The sequence below is a fragment of the Callospermophilus lateralis genome, unplaced genomic scaffold (assembly GCF_048772815.1).
Source record: "Callospermophilus lateralis isolate mCalLat2 unplaced genomic scaffold, mCalLat2.hap1 Scaffold_196, whole genome shotgun sequence".
NCBI lineage: Eukaryota > Metazoa > Chordata > Mammalia > Rodentia > Sciuridae > Callospermophilus > Callospermophilus lateralis.
The window spans coordinates 1,200,866-1,221,613 of NW_027512968.1; the positions used below are offsets into that span (position 1 = coordinate 1,200,866).

Consider the following 20,748-nt stretch of genomic DNA (forward strand, 5'->3'; position numbering starts at 1 on the left):
CAATAGAATTTTGTTATTACCACTGAGAGAGAGAGAGAGAGAGAGAGAGAGAGAGAGAGAGAGAGGTGAGATGCTGTCACTTCATTGCTAAGCTTGTTAAATACACATATGTTCTCCCTATTTCAAATGAATAGTAACAATTTCCACTTCTTTAAGAGGTGATTTATACTCAAGGAGAAATGTGAGTAATAACTAGATCAATAGAAAAATGAAGAAAAAAATCATGAGACTATTTGATCCCAATTTTCAGCATAATATTTTTGGAAACAAAAATGAAAAGTCATTCTTCCAATTATCATTTAATATAATTGTCCAAGGTATTTGTGTTGAATATGTGAAGGTCCTTGCCTACCATAACTTCTAAAGAATTAGAAAGGAAATGTTCAGGATTTTCATGCTCTAAACACAGACTTAGAAGCTATAAGAAGAAAAAGATGCTCATGGCATTGCAACAATAGCTTAGTGTCTGGAGGACAGTGAGAAACAGTGCAGAAAGCTATTCTGACAAAGTCACTTCCTATCAGCAGAAGTTTCCAGAAACAGAAAAGGGCTGACAGCACTCCAGAAATCCAGTTATAGCTGCAACACAGCACCTTGCAAGCTGGACTCACTGGGTAGCAAATTAGCAACCAAGTCAAGTACATACCTATTGACCTGTCTACCTCTACCCTGAGTCCTAATTTCTAGAGAACATTCTTCTCCCACATTAGCCATACACACAACCCCCTACACACATTCACAGGCAAGGAGCCATCTGCAAAACAGAGTAACTTCTTACAGTTGTGTTGGTTATTATGTAACTTAGAAGCATATGAAGAAAAAAATGTCTGGTTTTTCTCCCCTTGAAAAACTGAAGCAGAAATCACACTTCTGGTTAGAATTCACATAATCAGTATGTTTTTAAGTAAATGCTTCATGTACCTTATACAACTTGTCAATTTCACCAAGGGAATAGTCTAACAAACTTTCCTCCTCAAAATATGATAGAAGAGTGAGTCACAAATATAGTTCAACTGGTTGACCAAGTCTAAGAAGAAAACTAGCCAGGTGGAGATAAGCTCACACCCACTCCACACCCTTGTCTGACAGCCTTGGGGAAAGCCAAGGAAGAGAAGGACTCCTGGTGACAGGAAGGGACAGGGGAGCAGCAGGCTGAATGTTTCACAATGCTCTACAATTTCTATACCACCCCCCCCAGAAGACTGAAGAGGCATATGGACCCCCTCACAGAAGGATTTTTTTCAATGCATAAAATACATAGGATCTCAAGAGGAAATCAATTATATTTAAAAAGTTGACAAAATACTTTTTAAATCATGATATAGTAATACATATACATGTTTATTTAGCACATTAATATCACTGTCTAGCAGCAGGTTTAACAACCACTATGATTTCCAAGTGGCGATGAGTATTGATATTTTAAGATATCTGCTAACCATGTACAGTGTGAAATCAAAATATTGTATATCTATTGGTGAAAAAGTCACAAATAACACTCATACTGCAGCAATTTGAGGCCAACATTTAAAGGTGAAAGAATTGCAGCAGGGTGCAGTGGTGCCTACCTATAATCCCAGAGACTTGGGAGGTTAAGGCAGGAGGATCTCCTCAGCAATTTGAGGAGATCCAGTATTAATAAGAGAACTGGGGATGTAGCTCAGTAGCAAAGTGCCCCTGGGTTCAAACCCCAGTATGGAAAAACAACAACAACAAATGAAGGACTTGCTAAATTTTGCTACAAATTAGTAAGCATTAAAGTGCAATAATTTGCCACCAAAGCTCACAGATCTCCTTGAAGCCTTGCAGTGGGCTCATGTGAAAAATCATTTGATAATCTGATTTAATCCTTGCTATGATTTCACAATGGTCCCCCCCACTTCCCACTGTCCAAGTGGTAGAAATGAACAGTGAAGGAGGAGCCTAGTAAAAAGTAAGAGGAGGCTCTACCCCAGTGAATGGATTAATGCTATCTCAAAAGAGTGGTCAGGTCTCATAGGACTGGATTCCTTCCCATGAGAATGGATTGTGTGAGTTTGGCTCAAAAGTGAGTTTGGCTTTCTCAGCTCACACTCCCTTGCTTCCTTTTCCATCATGTGAGCTCTCTCACACACTCCCACCATGTGCTCTCACTATGTGATACCATCTGCCACGTTTTGATGCACTCAGGGGATCCTCACCAAATGCTGGCACCATGCTATTTAGACTTTGCAGCCACCAGAAATGTGAGTCAAATCCTCTTTATGCATTACCAATCATCAGGTATTTTTGTTGTAACAGCACAATGTGGACTAATATAACCTCCCATTCCTGTGGTCTTACCAGAATAATGAAAATACCCACAAGGGAGCCTTTGTCCAAAAACAACAATTAAACCACATATGTGGGAGAGCAGAAGGTCTGCACCAAGGAGAGTCTATGACATGTATGTGTGACTGGGAGAGAAGCAGTATGACTGGGACCAACATCTATATTATATTACTGATGCATCCAATGTATGGGTCACAGGTTGTTTCTTTAAAATGCTTGACATTAGCAGTAGTAATTCAGCTGAAGTATTGACTAGAAGGGAAAAGTTATTTTATAAACCATCTCCCCTAACACTGAAACCTATGGGACCCCAAAGCCTCCAGCTTATAGCAAATTTCCAATACTCCTTTATTGTCTAAAGTCAAATTATTACATAAACTATCTAGACATAGTTTCAAACATACTTGCTGAATGCCATAAGAATAACATAAATGGGAATAAAAGTAATTATGACAAACCTAATGTATTTCAATATGAAATTAGTTGGACAGGATTACTCTAGCATCATAATAGCATTGTTAGATGCCTGCACTTTATGTTAAAAAAAAGAAGGGGGGGCAGATGAAAATGTTAATGTGAAATGTGAAATGGAGAGTCACAACCAACTGAGAGGTTATAAAATCATCGCAGATGAGGTAATGCTATATGGGTGGTATGAATCTCCAAGGGTAACTTCCCCAACAAAACAGGGAGCAATCTTTTTCTTCATTGACTGGAAAAGTTGATGCCTTTTTAAAATGTACAAAAATGATGTTTATATGGAAGTTAGGTGTAGATTGAAGTTTGCTTGCCCATGATAACCTAGTTGTAGCATACAGCTTGTGGCACAAGACTGTTCTTCCCACATAGATGTTTTACATCTATAATGGTTTGGATCTGGAATGTCCCCCGCAAAAAAACTCATGTGTTAAAAAGCATGGTCCTCAATGCAGGAAGGTTCAAAGGTAGATTTTTAGGCAATGACTAGATAATGAGGAATCTGACTTCATCAGCGGATTACTCCATTTGATCAGTGGAGTAATCCATCAAATAGATGGAAGTAGGTCACTGGGGGTCATGCCCTGGGTTTAATCTATCTCTGGTCCCATCATCTTCGTCTCCCCCAACCCATCTCTCCCAGCTTTCCATCTGCCATGAGTTTAGCAGCTTTCCTATACCATCCCTTATGCCATAATATTTCTATCTCAGAGCTGGCTGACATGAACTGAGACCTCTGAAGCCACGTGGCCCAAACCAACTTCTCCTCCTGTTAAGTTGTTCTTGTCAGGTATTTTGGTCAGAGTGATAAAAAGCTGACTAACACAGCACTCGTGGTCCTCACCCAATAAGTGCTATAGCAATTCTCAAGGAATGACAATGAAAATTGCCCCCACAAATTTCTGAAATGCCTATAACCACACTGTTGGGTCTGAGGCTAGACCAGAGTCCCATCTTTAGGTCCCAACCCTGCCTACCTCTGAGTGATTTTAAGCTGGCACAAAGAGGACACTCCCTGGGTGACTGGGGCAGGCATTACAAGAGAAACCTTAGGCTTGTATAGCGGGTACCTTTACCCAGAGTTCTGCCCTTGGGAGAAGAAAAGCGGAATATAGTAGGGAGAGAAAATAAGCAGCCAGGCAAATGGAAGCAGGAGGAGCCTAGATCCCAGGATGCAGGTGGCTCCTGGAACCTCTCCCAGTCCCTGATGTGAATTCTCCACTTTGGCTGCAACAAGCTCCAGAAGGTTTCTACTGCTGGTGCCCAGAAGAATCCTTATTAATTACACACACCCAACCACCTAGAGGGAAAGCCACCCACCTACCTGAACTAAGGGGACAGCAGCAACAACATAAATGCTCAAGGGAACTTACTCTGCTGTCAAAGAAGCTATGTTTCTTGAGGAAGGTCCCTCAGATCTTACCTAAGCTTTTCATGCTATAGTCAAACCTCATGCATTTTGATTCTACCCTCACTGCCAATAAAAGAAATGAGTCAGTGGCCACTCTTCATCTGGCATTTCAGATTCTAAAAAGACATATCCAGATCATTCTGAAGTCTTTTCTGCCTCAGCTCTTGCTCATCAATTCCATGAGCCACACAACATAAATAACCATGTCGTCCTTCCTAACAGCTTGGAAAATGTAGGTATTAAAGAAAGTTGGCCTTTAAGGGCCCAATTAGGTCTGAGTGAAAAAAAAATTTTTTTTCCTAAAATCTGTTCAACTGCAAAAGTTCATAATTTAATGTCTCTAAATTGTATTATGCTCAGAAATACTACCACCATAAATCAGAAATGTGGCAATAAGGACCACTTGCCAGAGATGTTCTTAAAAGAAGGCAGGATCACTGTTTCTCTACCTCTTCCACTAATGGACTCCATTATATCACAAAAAAGGCCCTGCTGGAATCTAATGAATAAATAACTAGCACTTGAATGGAATTTGTGTCCATTTTAATTCCAATTAGTTTCCACTAGAAAGCCTGGGCCCCATTCCAATAAACTTTATTTACAAAAGGGGCAGCTGGTCATAGTCTGCTGATCCCTGACCAGCATTTTTTTAAAAGCAATAAAAAGAGAATAGAAAATATTGGAGGACATCATACTAATAAAGATAAGTACTATTTCGTAAAACTTTACTTGCTGTTACATATGTGAATTCTGAGTCAATATATGTGTTACTATAGATTCAAATCAAAAGCTGCCAGAATAGAAGATTTGAAAAAAAATACATTGTTGAGGCTGGAGTTGTGGCTCAGTGTAGAATGCTCACCTAGCACATGTGAGGCACTGGGTTCGATCCTCAGTACCACATAAAAATATATTTTAAAAAATAATAGCATATAGAGTAAAAAAAATCTCTTAACTATTCAAGAACAGAGTCTGCTTCTGAGTGAAACTGGTGAGAATTTAAAGAACTTTAATGTTGTGCTAAAAACAGGGAAAGAGCAGATATCATGGGACATTCATACAGCTAAAATTATAATCTTAAAAGAATATTAATTAGTTACAACTAATACAAAATGATCTTCCAGAGGACACTAAAATTACTTCTCATGTTTTTCAAATATCTAATAGGAGCTGTGTATCAACTGTTGCAAATTTCTCCATAACTCAGTGGTTTAAAACAAGCATGTTTGTACACAAAGGTACAGGCTAGACGGGTGATTTTGCTGACACAGGCCAGGCTGAGCTGATCTAGGCCAGACATGCTCAGGAGACTGTGAGCAGCTGATGGGTCAGAAAAAAGCTGGATGGTCTAGGATGGAATCAGCTGGCATATCCTGGCTCACCCCACTGGGCTAGTCTGGGCATGTTCTCATGGTAGGGGCAGAGATCTGAGAATAAACCCAGTACTTACAAAGCCAATCAGAAACACATAGGAGCTCTTAAAACTGTTTATACACAGTATTTACTAACATTCCATTGATCAAAGCAAGTCACATAACCAATACCAGGGATGGGGAACGGGAAGGAAGCAGTACTACAAAGCTTCTGGGGGAAGAATGTGGCTATAGACAGGCCATTAATCAGAGCCATTAGTGCAATCAATCTACCACCAGTGATATTCATTGTTTATTATGGCAGAAGCACAGAGATCTGACATTATTTCAGGTTTTTCCATTACTATTGCTCATTTTGTTTGTTCATAATCACTTGTAAGGCAGAAAAGCAGAATGAAAAGAATGAACAGCTTTAAAATGTAGGCTTTTGAAACCTGGCTCTTCCACTTCTGGCTATGTAACCCTGAACAAGTTTGCTTCACTCCTCCGTTTACTCATTAAAATAAAAGGTTCAGGGACAATTACATACTGTGTGACATGTAAGAGTACTTGGCTCTCTCTCTAGCCTTAGCAGAACTCAAAATTTATTTAGATACTAAAATGCTTTGCAAACAGTTGGTGTGACTATTTCAAAAAGGGGAATGAGGAAACAGGTAAATTTTCTATAACAGTTAAACGCCTTCACACACACACACACACACACACACACACACACACACAAACACACTCACAAAAAGCTAGTTTTCATAAAGGGTAAAGAATCGTTTCCTTTCAAAGAATTTTGAGGACTGTGGTAAGCACAAACATGTCCCCTGAAGATATTCATAACAGAATCCCTGGAACCTATGATCATATTACCCTACAAGACAGATGTGATTAAATTAAGGACCTTCAGAGGGGTGATTATCGTGGATTATCCTGATTGGTCTAATCTAATCACTTGGATCCATAAAAGAAAAGAACCTTTCTCAGCTCTCTCCAGAGTACCAGCATGGGGGCAGAGCACAGGTCTCAGCTCAGGGTTGGTGGTGCTGAAGGAAGGGGACACAAGCTCAGAATTCAGGCAACCCCTAGATTTTAGGAAAGACAAGAAATGGATTTGCCCATGGAGCCAACAGAAAAGATGCTAGCTGGTGAGAATCCCATTAAAGCTTTTACCTACAGAATTAAAAGTGACAGAGTGTTGCTTTAAGCTCCTGGGTTTGTGGTTGTTACAACAGCAATACAAGGATGATGTAATCTAACAATGAGGAAGCAGAAAAGTCTCTTAGCCAGGTGCAGTGGTGCAAGCCTGTAATCCCAGCCACTGGGTAGGCTGAGGCAGGTGGATTGCTAGTTCAAAGCCAGCCTCAACAACTTAGCGAGGCCCTAAGCAACTCAGTGATACCCTGTTTCTAAATAAAATACAAAAGAAGGCTGAGGATAGGGCTCAGTGGTTAAGCACACCTGGGTTCCATCCCCAGTACCAAAAAAAAAAAAAAAAAGAAAGAAAGAAAAAGGAAAGAAAAGTCCCTCTTGAAACAAAAGGACTGGTAAGAAGAATTTCTGGAACTTGGAGAATATTAACTAGACATGGCATCAAAAATGGAAGCTGTTTCTGATTCTGATTTTAGGGGCAGCTAGAGAAAAGGCAATATGATAGAAATAGCAACTCAGGATATCATGGAAAAACTTCTAGTACACTTTATAGGAAAATACAATAAAAATCATCATCCTCAGCATCTAAGCACCCCCTACTTATGACTAGGGGAAAGGCCTCACTAATAAAGTCTTCCACAGAAACTCTGGAGATTTCATTTATATGATGCTATTCCAGACCTGAACTACAACACTTACTGCTCCATTTTTTTTTGTAGATGACAATAAGGTTATAACCTCTGGTTAAGTATTAACACACACACACACACACACACACACACACACACACACACAGAGAGAGAGAGAGAGAGAGAGAGAGAGAGAGAGAGAGAGAGAGAGTTTAAATCTGTTGATCTTCATGAGCCCATGTATTACATGCACTGTGAATGAGGCAGATGTCAACAAAAAGTCCACAGAGTGATTTGTGAAAAACAGAACTTTATAGAGGCACAAAGATCACATAGGACCTTAAAATTAGGAACACACCTAAGAATATTTGTAAGGATAGATTAGAGAAGCTAGAGTTCCCTTGAAGGATACACTAGTAAAACCTCCCACACCCCCAGGACAGGAGAAGCTGAGTGACAGGTCATCTGACAGATGAGAAGCTGGGTTCAGGAGCACAGAGCCAGCCCACAGGGCCACAGCAGCCCAGCTCAGAGGCCTCACCAGCCAGAGTTGGGGTTCACTCACCAACCCCACCAGCAGGCTTTTCTCGTGACTCCAGCATGCCAGGCTCTGTGCCAGGCAATGAGCTCTCAGTCTGTGCCTACTCGAGTTCCAAACTCTTCTCTGTGTATTTCTTGGGTTAGATGTGGGTTTTTTTTTGGGGGGGGTGTTTTGTTTTGTTTTGTTGGAACAAGCCTAGTGGGGGGAAAAATTTGCCCTTGTGGGAGTTTTTGAATATCTGAATAACAAATAAGTCCTGGTGAACTTATGAAAAGTGACCGTATTTACCCAAGAGAATGACATTTGCACCTACAAAACAATGTACAGTGTAGACTGCCCACTTAACAATGGATGTCATCTTTACATCTAGCAAGCATAATGATTAAAAATAAAAGAGAAGTGGGAAGGATGTATCATTCTTAGGGGAGAGTAGAAAATTGCATTAAAGGGGGAAAGCAACAGAGAGGCCTGATACTGTGTTGCAGGGGTCTCACAGAGGACAGCAGAGACTTCATAGTGTACATTACTAGGAGAGGAGATAGAAAAAAGCTCCCCTTCCCCTACATGCCCCCCACATTTTGCTGCCTCTACCTCTACTAGCTCTAACAATTATAGTGGAGGAAGCTGGGTGTGGTGGCATGGCCTGCAATTCCAGTGACTGTGAGGCTGAAGTAGGAGGATCACAAGTTCAAGGCAAGCCTCTGCAATTTATGAGACCCTGTTTCAAAATTTAAAAAAACAAACAACAACAAAAAGACGTTGCTAAAGTGCACCTGGGTTCCATCCCCAGTACCTAAAGAAAAAAATATATATACAAAGAAGGAATGACAGAAATATATCAACCAGAAATACTAACAAAGGTACCAAAGGAAAACAGAAAGATGAAAGATGAGATTAACAGGGGCATCAGAAAGTGCTTCCCTAAAGAAGATGTGCAACATAAAGAATTGGTCATTTAGAAAACTCATTGCTATGAATACTAGTAAATTTAAAAAAAATTCAGAGTTGAAAATAACAAATTTCCTAAAAAAAAAAATCAGCTTCAAGGAGACTGATATAAAACCCTTATCCTTTAAATGTAGTTGCTTCACAGGGATGCATAGAAGTCGTGTAAACAGGATTTGGCCCGGCTCGTGGCTGTATCAATGCAGAGTCACATTTCCCAGGATGCTGTGGCACAGAACCACAGAATTTTGTGAGCCCAATCATCTTCTGGTCTTTGGACTTCAATTTCCCCAGGGAAAAATACTGCTTCACTAGAGGAAGGGAGGTTATTTCTAAGCTGAGATACAGGATCAAGGCTTTTCATTTCTAAACATATAAAAGTAAACATCCCAAAAGATAGCGATAATAAAGGGTTGGTTCTTAGGTATGCATTTCACGGTCTGCTAAAGGGAGTTTATACAAGAACAAAAGAATCTTGAATGTTTTCTCAAACTTTTTTAATTTTTTTTTAATTCATTGAGGGAATTTGTTTATTCTACACCCATTTTTGTCAGAGGTGTAGAATCAGACAACATCAGCACTGAACAGATCTCTGGAGTCCATTCAACCCCCTTACTTTCCAACCTTAGGCCCAAAGTGGTCATACAGGCTGACTCCGTGTATTCATTCACATTTGCATTTGTCTTCATGACTGAACTTAACTCTTGGAGTAGGACCTAACCACAGAGCTTCTCAAGGAACTCCAAACCCCTTGAGCAGCTAAGTTCTATTCATTGAGCAGAAACATTCTGACGTCAGGAGCAGGTGAGAGAACTGATGCTGGATCCATTCCTAAGCACAAGAAGGGACTAGAAGGAAAGGAAATGGAGCCCACTGGTAGACCCAGCAGCAAAACTCCACCAAGTGGGTGATCTCAGGGATCAGAGGAACATCTTGCAGGGCCTCTGCACTCTTTCTAGGATTCCTCATACTGTGGGGTTGCCTTCACAGGCAACCTTTACTAGTTGGTCCAGGAACAGTTCTGACACCACTGCCACATCACTCTGTGCTCTTAAAGGTGAAAAATCAATGCCTAGAGGAGCAGGAACCCAATGACACATTGAGAGAATTAATTAATAAGAGTAAAACATAACATTCAGCCCAGACAGTATCCTTAAAATGTCAGACTGCTAGGGTGGAACACACCTGTAATCCCAGCAACTCACTTGTAATCCCAGCTATGTCAGGAATTGAGGCAAGAGGACTTCGAATACAAGGTCAGCTAGGGCAACTTAGCATGATCCTGTCTCAAAACAAAATTTAAAAAGAGTATGTGTGGAAAGGGGAGTTTGGGCATGTAGCTCAGTGGTAGAGTGCCACATGCATAGCCTGTGGAAGGCCCTGGGTTCTATCCCTGGCAAAACAAGATGTCAAATTGCACAGGAAAAGCAACAAGAGAACATATCACTCAAAGGGACATAAATCACCTACGTACCCCCAGCCCAGGAGGGGGAGAACTGTGCCACTCCCATATTTGCTCCCCCACCATATTCCAAAGTGAAGCTGGATGTGAGTCCACTTGGGGACTCTAGGAAGACCCAAAAGTCCAGCACATTCTCTTCCCAGAACATCTCTATAAACAAAGCAGGCACACATTGATATCAATTGTTTCCAGGGGACCCAGGGTCAGGGCTGAGGCTCAGCATTGCCACTTCCAACTGCTGGTAAGCAAGTCTGTCAACCTCTCTGCAGGTCTGTGTCCTCAGCTAGACAGGAAGGGGGTCCAGAAGAACTCCACTGCTGCCCTTCCAAACCCCAAGTGTCTTAAGACTTCTTGGTTGGGATTATAAAGGAGGCCCTGCTAAGTATATGATATCCTTGACAGCATTAGTAACTAGACATGGTCCATCTTGCATGGGTTCTGGGTTCAAATCCTCACACTGCCTCCTGAGGCTGTTCAAGACTTTGGCCAGATTTCATGATCCTGCATGTTACAGTCTTTCTATGTATAAAAACTAGGAGCAACAATGCCTCAGGGTTGTAATAAGGATTAAATGAGATAATACAAAGGAAGCATGGAGACTAATGTCAATTATGGAAGATAAATCTTTTTCATTGTTATCATTCTTATTTTCTTGATTACCTGTTCTTGACATTTTTCTACCAAGACATATAATCTTTGTGACAATCACCATTACAACATACTTCCATGGCAGGGACAGAGATGTAGAAAAGAACCAAAACTGTCAGAGTGGAAGACTTTTCTGTGTGAGATACTAATAAAAAGAATTTTATACCAGCATGACAGGACCCATAAGCAGTTCGTGTGCAGAAGTACAACACTAAGGAGCTCAGACAGGAGTAGGGGCTGGTACACCTCCAGGGCCAGCCGCAACCACAGAGGAAGCAAACAAGTGAGCTCTTGTTATTCTAGGGATAACACTGTAAGGCTGACTTCTTAAGTATATTGCAAACAGCAATACTGAACTCTTACTAGTAATGAAATATTTGGGCTACACCTCACCTCTGAACTCACAGACAATAGGGTAGAGGACTGTGAATACAAGATCAGCCAGGGCAACTTAGCAAGATTCTGTCTCAAAACAAAATTTAAAAGAATATGTATGAAAAGGGGATTTGGGGCATGTAGCTCAGTGGTAGAGTTTCTTATCCATCCTCAGCAGGGCCAAGGTCCAGCAGGCATTAACACGGGCCTGGCAGTGGAGGTGACAAAGGGATAGTGCTAATTTCCAAGGAGAACTGCTCCCTCCAAACCTGACTCAATAGCTTACACCCCTTGCCTCTCCAGACTTTCAAGGCTAGACAAAGAGCCCCAAGATGAAGGCCCCACTCTGATTCCAGAGGCTGTGTGTGTAGACAAGAGAGTCGAATCCTTCAACCCTTCTTATGCATGCATACAACATACAGAACAAAGTCAGAGAAAGGTCCATTTAATTCTGGCAATGGAAAAAATAAAATAGCCTAAATGGGCAAACACAGCTTAAGTCCCCACTCTCGGCTGAGAGCATGGTCGCAGTACTAAAGGCTCCTGGGACTCACCTTGGTGGCTTTCCAAGAGCTATTAGCTATTAGTTTGCATTAACACACTGAAAGAGAAGGTCAGATGAATTAAAAGTGAGAAGGTAATTCAGAGAAAGGACATCTTCATACTAAGCAACAGCAGAATGCATGACACATGGTAAAGACTGGATATATACTGAGTGCACTTACAGACAACATCAGGGTCATGCACATATTTGTGTTAGTGATATGGACATAGGCTGTAAAGTGCATACAGGACAATAGCTTAGCTGAGAAACTTTATAAAACTTTAAGGGTCGAGAAGATTTTTACTGAATTTTCAACAGAAATTTCAAAGTAGAGCCATCTTCAGACTATTAGGAGTGACTCTATACTTCAAAGCAATTATTAACTTTAAAGGCAGCCTAATAAAACCTGCACTGACAAGTTCCTAATGCTCCACTGTCACCTACATGGCAATTCTGCCCCTACAAAATATAAAATCTTTACCTCCCTTTTTTTAAAGTACCTGTATTCTGGAACATACCTACTTTCCTTCAGTCATCACCTGTTCACCTGGCACCAGGATACATACTTCTACAAACTGACAGTCACCATAGCAACCCCCCAGAGACAAACCTGAAGGAACCACTTTCCTGAGACTCACTATAATAGCATCAACATAGACGGCCACCCCACCCAGCCCCGTCACCCCTCATAGAATCAGGAGGACAGGACAAACAGGAGGACAGGAGAGAAGAAAATGAATCCCTGGTGCTCTTTAAGCCTCTTGGAATCGGGTAAAACCCAATCAGGATAATCACAGAGTGAGAGAGGGTACACACATCCAAGCCCAGAGGGCTTGATGACTGATGACTATTCTTTGTGATTTTCCAGGCATCTTGGCAGGGAACACACGTGTTTCCTGACAAAACTTATTCCATTGTGACCCTGCAGTGACTTGGACCCCCAAACCTGTGGAACATAAGGAAAAGGTCAAATGTCAGTTGCTATCTGGGACAAATCCTGAGCAGCTATACTTCTCAGGAGAGGAGTCAACTCCCCACCCTCCCCACCCCCAGTTAGGGCCACAGGGGAGGGGGGGACTCCGGCATTTCAATGCCGTTGGAGACCAGATGAGCAGAAGACTGGTTGGTTATTTTTAAATTGAGAAAACTGAATGGGAAGGGAGAAAACCTGAATTCTTGTGATCTCTTAAGGCCCCTTCCAGCCTCCAGATTCTCCCAAGGAACACTGCATATGCACATACATATGCACACGCTTCTTTATAAAAATGTATACGGATGCGTGTGTGTGTGTGTGTGTGAATATATATATATATATATATATATATATATATATATATATATATATATATATATATATATATAAATGAGTACAGTATTCACACTTCCAAACACAAAGTACTTGAAATGCACACTGCTGAGATCAAAAGGCGAGTGAGCTGCTTTGCAGCAGCTGGGACTGAAGCACACAGATACCACTGACAGATCTGGGCAGAGCCTAGCAGCTCTCCTGACATTGCAGTTCACCTTAAAACCAACTGACTGGTGGCCATTTGGGTAGCTGCAAACCCTGCAAAAGTCCATAGACGCTTTCTCCTAGTGATTCTAGTCACCAGTGTCCAAAAGTCAGAAGTTCAGGCTGGAAAAAAGGAAGGAGAGGAAAGAAAATGCCCAAGCCCTATCTCCAGACACCCAGCTCCACCACAAACAGTAGGCTGGCAGAGCAACTTCCTTCCTCTAGTTCAGTTCCTTAAAAGGGCAAAAAGGTCACTCTCTTCCCACCTTGATTTTCAGGGGTCCCCCTCAACACTTTGATCACAGGTACATTAAGTTGAAAACTGAAGAAAACTATAAAATCCTCTAAAAGGAGGAGTTTCACTCTGATCCTATACTGTCAAATAAATTTAAAGGTGTCCATCTCAGCCCTGAACAATCAGAACAAAAATAATTTATAGCAAAGGAGAAAGGAGTGAAAATCCCTTCAGATGAATGAACTGAGATGGTTTATCCCAGGTTGTTATTTTCTTGGATCAGGCAAGAGTTCTGATCCCACGTCAAGAATCAAAATGTGGGTGACAGAGGCCAATATCCGATAGGAGTAATAACCAACCAAGTCGCTCAGGTCCTGACAAAGAGCTGGGGAGCTTTGGGTTTAATTAACTTGTTCTCCACTTACAGACCATTAGAACAAGATCCTACTCTTAACCCTTTGTTGACAGATGTGCTGCCAGCCCACAGGAACAGTTTGCCTCCCCTCCAACTTCACAGCCCCAGTAATGCCCAACATTTCCTAACCGGGCCAGCAGGGCCGGGTGCAGACATTGGCGTCCTCCCAGTGTTGGGTCCTGGCAGGCAGAGCCAGAAGTAGTGAAGGCCTTAGACCTCCACTAGCGTCTCAGAAAACCATAGCATCACCTTGTCTGTGCCGCCCAGAGATGCTTGGCTATTCTTAACGCTGCTGGACAATGCAAGCGCCACCCCTTTGCTCTTCGACAGGGTGGCTAGGAAAGCGCGGCTTTGTGTGTGACAGCGAGTGTGCGTGCGCGAACGTCCCCAGGCTCACACACCCCCTTCCACCTAGCCTGCTTGCAGCTCCCGGTCTGTGCGCGCGAGGGGCGCACTGAGACAGGATCCACCTGGCAGACAGCCGCGCCACCAGGCCTCTGGCCACACGGCCTCGGGAGTAGGCCATCTCCCCCCACCCCCGGGCATGGCGAGCTCCGACATGATCATCCGACCCAGCAGCTCTTACCTTCTTGTTGAGCAGGAGCAGCAGCAGAAGCCGGGATCACCTCCCGCCACCCTGCCCACAGGGCCCGAGGCGCAGCTGGGCTCGGGGTCGTGGCGCCCGGAGCCTGAGGCGTGGGTACCTGGGCTAGATCGCGCCCGGGGTGGCCACCGCCGCCGAGCTGCAGGGCCGCAGCTGAGCGGGCCGCGGCAGGGACGGTCTGCAAACTCCCAGCCCTGGCGGGGCCGCGCACAGCGTGTCCACACTAGGCCTACGCGCGGTAGAGACAGTCCTCTGGGTCCAGTGGACCAGGGCAAGGGAGTCTGCCCGCGATTTCTTCAAACCCTCTGCAACCCGACCTCTCCAACTTCTCTCTGCTTCTGAGCTCGTGGCTCGCGGAGGCAGGGATTCCGGCCAGGGACATTCGGCAACTCCCCGCCCTCCCCAGAGGAGCGCTCAGCCAATTCCAATTCGGAACGCCCCAGCTTTTCAGGGGTTGTCTGCAACCTCTCAATCTTGTTGAGGAGGACTTCCAGCCTCGCAATTCCGCCGCCCTAGGGGCGACAAGAGAGAGCTAGACCAATTGTAGCCATAAATAATGTTCTAGGGGCAGCGTGCAAATGCTGATATGACCATGTATCCTCCAGAGTGGTGCAGTCCAAGCCTGTAAGGACCTGTGGCCATCCAGCGGTGAAATCCAATGAGGATGAGATTATAGGTTCAACTGTCTAGTGGTGCAGGCAACTTTAATAAATGCCCTGAGGCTCAGTTACTTCCTTTGTAGAATGGTTTAAATGAGGCCATCAGAGTTGCTACCGCTTGGTTTTTGTGACCTTGTGCAAGCCACTTAACCATTTGGGATTCAGCTGCTTTATCTGTGAACATAATAAATACAGATTCATGAGGCTATTGTGAAGATGAAATAAATGTAAAGTATTTAGTAATACCTGGCATATAGTAGGCACCTAGATAATGAGTTTGGTTCCTCTTTCTCTGCCCTGCTTCCTGCCCCTGATTTTAGGAACACTCTGGACATATACCCAACCATTATACTGTTGTAAATTCAAAAAGAAATGAAACACATCCCATGCCCTGAAGGGACCACAAAGAACACTGACGGGCATGAAATGTTAATTCTGAACCTCCAGAGAGAATGCCTTACATTCACTAAGCATTACAGATCCATATTAAGTCATATCTGTAATGGAGAAAGAGTGGGCTGGTGGATTACCAAGGGGTGAAAATGACAAGGTCTGTAATCCCAGCATGTTCCAGGTTTTTTAACACTACTTCAGGTTACAGTGAATGAGTTTATGTTTAAATTCCTCTGACCTTCCCTGCAGGATTTCTCCATCCCATTTCCCTGTCCTCCTTGGGTGTCTTCATTCTTGGACTAAGATCACCCCATCCTGCTGCTCAGGGTTTTCAGCAGAAGCATTTAGAGAGAGAGGATTGTAGAAAGTTTAAACTCTAGAAACAATTCAATTCATCTTCATATTGTAAGTAATTTCTCAGGACCACACACCCAGTTAGGGAGGTCTCCTGACTCCAGGACCTTAACACACCCTGTGGCCTCTCTTGCACAGAGAGTTTGAGGCACCAGGTCAGTTTTCCCTATAACTTGAACCTGGAAGAAATAAGTGGAATTTTTCCCCATCAGATGAGCCACAAAATATCAGCCACTTGGGTCCTCAGCTGTCAGGAATTGTCCAGGTAGTTCTCAAGGACCACAAGGAAATCTGCATGGACAAGACAATTCCTATTCATAAGAAAAAGACCTTTTGTTGAAATCCCAGGAATCCCAAGGCACGTATTTCCCTTAGTCCCTTGGAAGAAAATAATGTCACAAGCTTGCTTCAGGCACCAGGAGGGAAATAAAAGAATGGTGACATCTGGTGGCTAGGCCTTTCTGTGATGAATATGGATAGTACAGATTCTAATCATTACAGATTCGCTTGGAAGCCAAGTTCCCACAGGTGGTTAATTGTACCACCTGGTTGCCTAAAGATTTCTAAAATACATTAATCATTTAAACTTTATGGTTATTACAGATGGTTTTCTCAGAAAGTTTTTTTTTACAAAAAGTATATGTATACGTAGAGAGAGAACAAAACAGTGTAAATCCATATTTGTATATGTATATGAATTTTCTATATTTGTATTATATAGTTTACTTATTTATATAAATAATATACTTGCAACACCTTTGAAGAAATTAATACTTTCTCAATTGTTTTTCCCCACAGAGTTAGTATTGCAATTTGTTATACTAATAACTGCCAAAGGACACTGCTCATAGATATAAAGATGCTCACTAGGATGGAGTTATCTGTTTCATCGTGTCCTTTCAAGAGAGGGTTCGTTACAAACTTAGGAAGAAAATAACACAGTGGACTTTCAATAGTGAAAATCTTGACAAGTGATGGTCAAGGTCATACCTGGTGAACAGGTATCTCTTTCTAACAGTATACCACTTATGAGCAACAAGTGTTAGGTTAAAAGAAGAGAGATGTTAGGAATTATTTCACAACAATACCACAGTATCTTTTGGTATTGCTAAATCTTCTCTGTGTTGCTCCATGCCTTCCCATATACTTGTCACAGGTACTCTATGTTAGAAAATTGCCCAATTATAATCATAAAAAACATCTCTGTCCATACAATCAAGTCCATTGTTTTTCAGCATCTCTATGTAAGTTACATTTATCCTCATAATAATTTACGAGCAGATTTTATGATACACATTTGATACAAACAGCATACTAGACTTTAAAAGATAAATAATATATTCATCAATAGACACAATTGATAAAGATCAGAGCGAGAATTGAAACCAAAGTTTGTATGTCTCTAAAGTCCAGAATCTTTTACACCATACTGCCCACATTAGACAACATGTAAGAAATGAAAATTAGGGTGTAAACTACTCTAAAGTAGTTTTTCTAAAGCACATTTCTTGGTCTATTCAAATTGTATGAAAATTATAAGCAACAATTATGTTTGTAAATCTTAAAAATCTGGGTCCCATGTAACTCAGTCTTGGAACAGCTCTCTTTGAAATAAACAAATGATATGTTTTTCCTGCCTAGGACTTTGACTATCTTTAATGGCTGGAGGAATTATCTGTTACATAATCCTAGTAGAAGGTGAAGCTTCTGACCAAGTTTTTAGGGCACCATTGCTAGCAGCAGTACCCAGAGACTGATCCATAGCATGAGGATGTAGGCTGCGATGTCTGGCACTTAGTGGTGAAGGTGACAGCATCTTCACCTTACCAGTTCTATGACACAGTTTTAGGAGTTGTTTCTAGATGCATGCCTCTGAGCCTTACTCTCCATTTTTCCTTAAATAAATTCCTTGTCTCCTAATAACAATCAGAGTGTTTCAGTTGTTAGTACTGAAGTAACCAGAGGGATGCAGACATTAGAATCAAGAGGCACAGGACTTGGTGGGGGGTGGGGGGTCAAGGATGGGTTATCTAGTCTCATTAAGGCCTGCTAGGGCTGAAAACCCAGTGGGGAATGATATTGGCCAAATTATATTTCTTTATTGTGTGTATGTACAAATATGTAACAACAAAACCCATCACCATGTATGATTATAATGCACCAATTTAAAAAATGGGAAAATAATAATAATAAAGAAAACCCAGTGGGTTTAAAAGCTTTTGATGCAGGCAGCTGTGGCATATAGTGGCAACAATTTATTAAATTCAGCTCTGGAGATGTAGCTCAGTTTTAGAGGTGGTGCAAGGCTCTGGGTTAAATCCCCAGGGTTCAATCCCCAGCATCAACACACACACACACACACACACACACACACACACACACACAAACACAGAGTTCATTAAAATGTCAACCCTAGTTACCCAAAATAAAGTACTTGTTGAAATCAAGTTTTAGAGAAACCAAGTGGCAGCTAAGGAATGTAAGGACTGGGAAAGAAAGGTGTTTGTTTTTTATGCAGTTGGACAACTTAAAGAAAGAATAATAAGCTCAAAGTCCTGAATTTTCAGGTCAAAGTACATATAGAGTAGAGATTGTCTATGACTTCTGAAACAGACAAACCAAAAACTAACAACAATAAACAATAAAACTTATTTTTAGCAACTAGAGGCCAAGACAGGTAAAAACGAAATAGATACCATGGGTTACTAAATTACAATTTTCTTGAATTCACAGTCACTCTCAAATTTGAAACCAAAGACACCAATTAGAACAGAGTAGAACTGAGGACAGACTGGAGACACATAGGAGAATTCAGATGACTGGGTGTATTCCATACCCCTCAAATTCTACATTGGCTTCCCTTACCAAATGAAGGCAATAATGAGGTCCTTGCTGTGTTGATTGAGGTCCTATAACGAGCAGGCAGAGGGTGTGGTCTTGAAACCTCAGATCCCAGCATGCTCCAAGAGGTCAATTGAAAAGGTAAACTAGAAAGGGAAAAACTTATTCATCCATGAGTTGTGAGATCCTGCTAATTTGTAAAAGCACCAATCTGAGGGATACACATGGACACTGATTCTGAGAATACTAGACCAAGGAAGAAGAACACAGCATTAGATCAGGCTGAAATGATTGATGTGGAGGAGTTGCCAGATTCTAGACTCACTGAGCAGTTGGGAGTAGTGTTCATCATCTGCTCAGTTGCTAGGTATTATCCTAGTTAAGCTGTGGTGTCCTGATCGTGCCTGACCCTGCTGTCCAGAGTCCCTGCTGAATATATTGCCTGAGATAATGTATTCTTTTAAAAAAATGTGTTGGATCATATATCCATTGTAATTAGGGCAAAGGAAGAGTCAGAAGAAAGTCAGATGAAAAGCATGTGAAGAATATTATGAAAACATTAACCACTCAGTTAAATCCTAATTTTCTCAAACATTCTTTCCTGTATGCTTCTATTTTACCTACTTATTTGAATATTTTATCTGTCACTATCAGATATGGTCTCCTTGAGGGTAAGGACCATTATTTACCTTTTCATCTCCAGAGATAGTACCTGATATATTCAGAGTTCAGTGTGTATTTGCTAAGTAAATGAATGAATAAATTGAATAAATATAGTATACATTTACATATGAAGCTAAGCATCTTGAACTCTGTAATTACTTTTTACATACATCATTGTAGCCTAATCTAAACTGAAAATAAGAATCACCAAGGGAATTTTATTAAGAATCCGGCTTCCTAGGAATCTCTCTTGATGAGTTTTGGGTTTTAACTGGAACCCTGTTGAGATTAATAAAATTTATTAAAAGTGCCTCAGGGAGTCATAAGACCAGTTAGTTGGAATGATATAGATGATTCCATATTTAAGTTGTATATTTAGAAAGCAGGTAGGTCTCAAGAAAATCTAACAATTGTGTTTTCTTGAGGTGAGTTTTTCTGCTTCCTATTTGGTCTGTCACTACAAAAGTAAACTACACTCCCTTCTTTAACTTCAGTGTAGAAAGATTATGATTTAAGAAAATAAATTTTATGATGGAAAAGATGAAGCATTCAATAGCATTCTTCTGCAGGGTGGCCTATAAGGCACTGGCTTTTGAGAACAGAATACATAAGAACATGGTCATACAAATGTGAGTCTTCAAACAGGGTTACATAGAGAGTGGGTGGAGGAGTAGAAGTTCTAATAATTGTACATTATGAACAGGTATTTTATGAGGATTTTGTATACACACTTTCTCCATGAGTTTGCACAATCAACCTAGTAGTTGGGCATTATCTCCATTTACACTGAAGAATCATGATATACAACGGTCACTCACTCCATGGGGAGACTAAGCTAGATCTCTGAGTGCTATCTTGCTATCTTTTTTTCCCCCAACCTACTACAACCATGATTTTAAAATGACTGTGGATCTTTGGAAAGCAAGATTCACAGTTTCCTAATATATCAAATGCACACTGGAATTTTGTAGCTGTATTTTATATAGTCATTTCTATTGGGGAATAAAAAAAGAAGAAGGTGTGAGGGAGACAGTGAGAAACTTATAAAACTTAGTGCAATAAGCTATCTTAACTTCTCCTACCTCCTGCATATCTCCTATTTTAAACATTTTTTCTTGCACATAGATTCTCTTACCTCCTTGAATAGGTTAATTGTTTGAACTTCCTTACGACACTCTAAATTAGATTTTTGGTGATCTTATTTCTTATTTAAGCAAGG

General features: G+C 41.4%; 1 pseudogene; it reads right to left on the minus strand.

The window, feature by feature from the left end:
- LOC143640362 (alpha-1,6-mannosylglycoprotein 6-beta-N-acetylglucosaminyltransferase A-like) overlaps window positions 1–20,620 on the minus strand; it is a 97,802-nt pseudogene extending 77,182 nt beyond the window's left edge.
- Window positions 20,621–20,748: the final 128 nt, after the last annotated feature.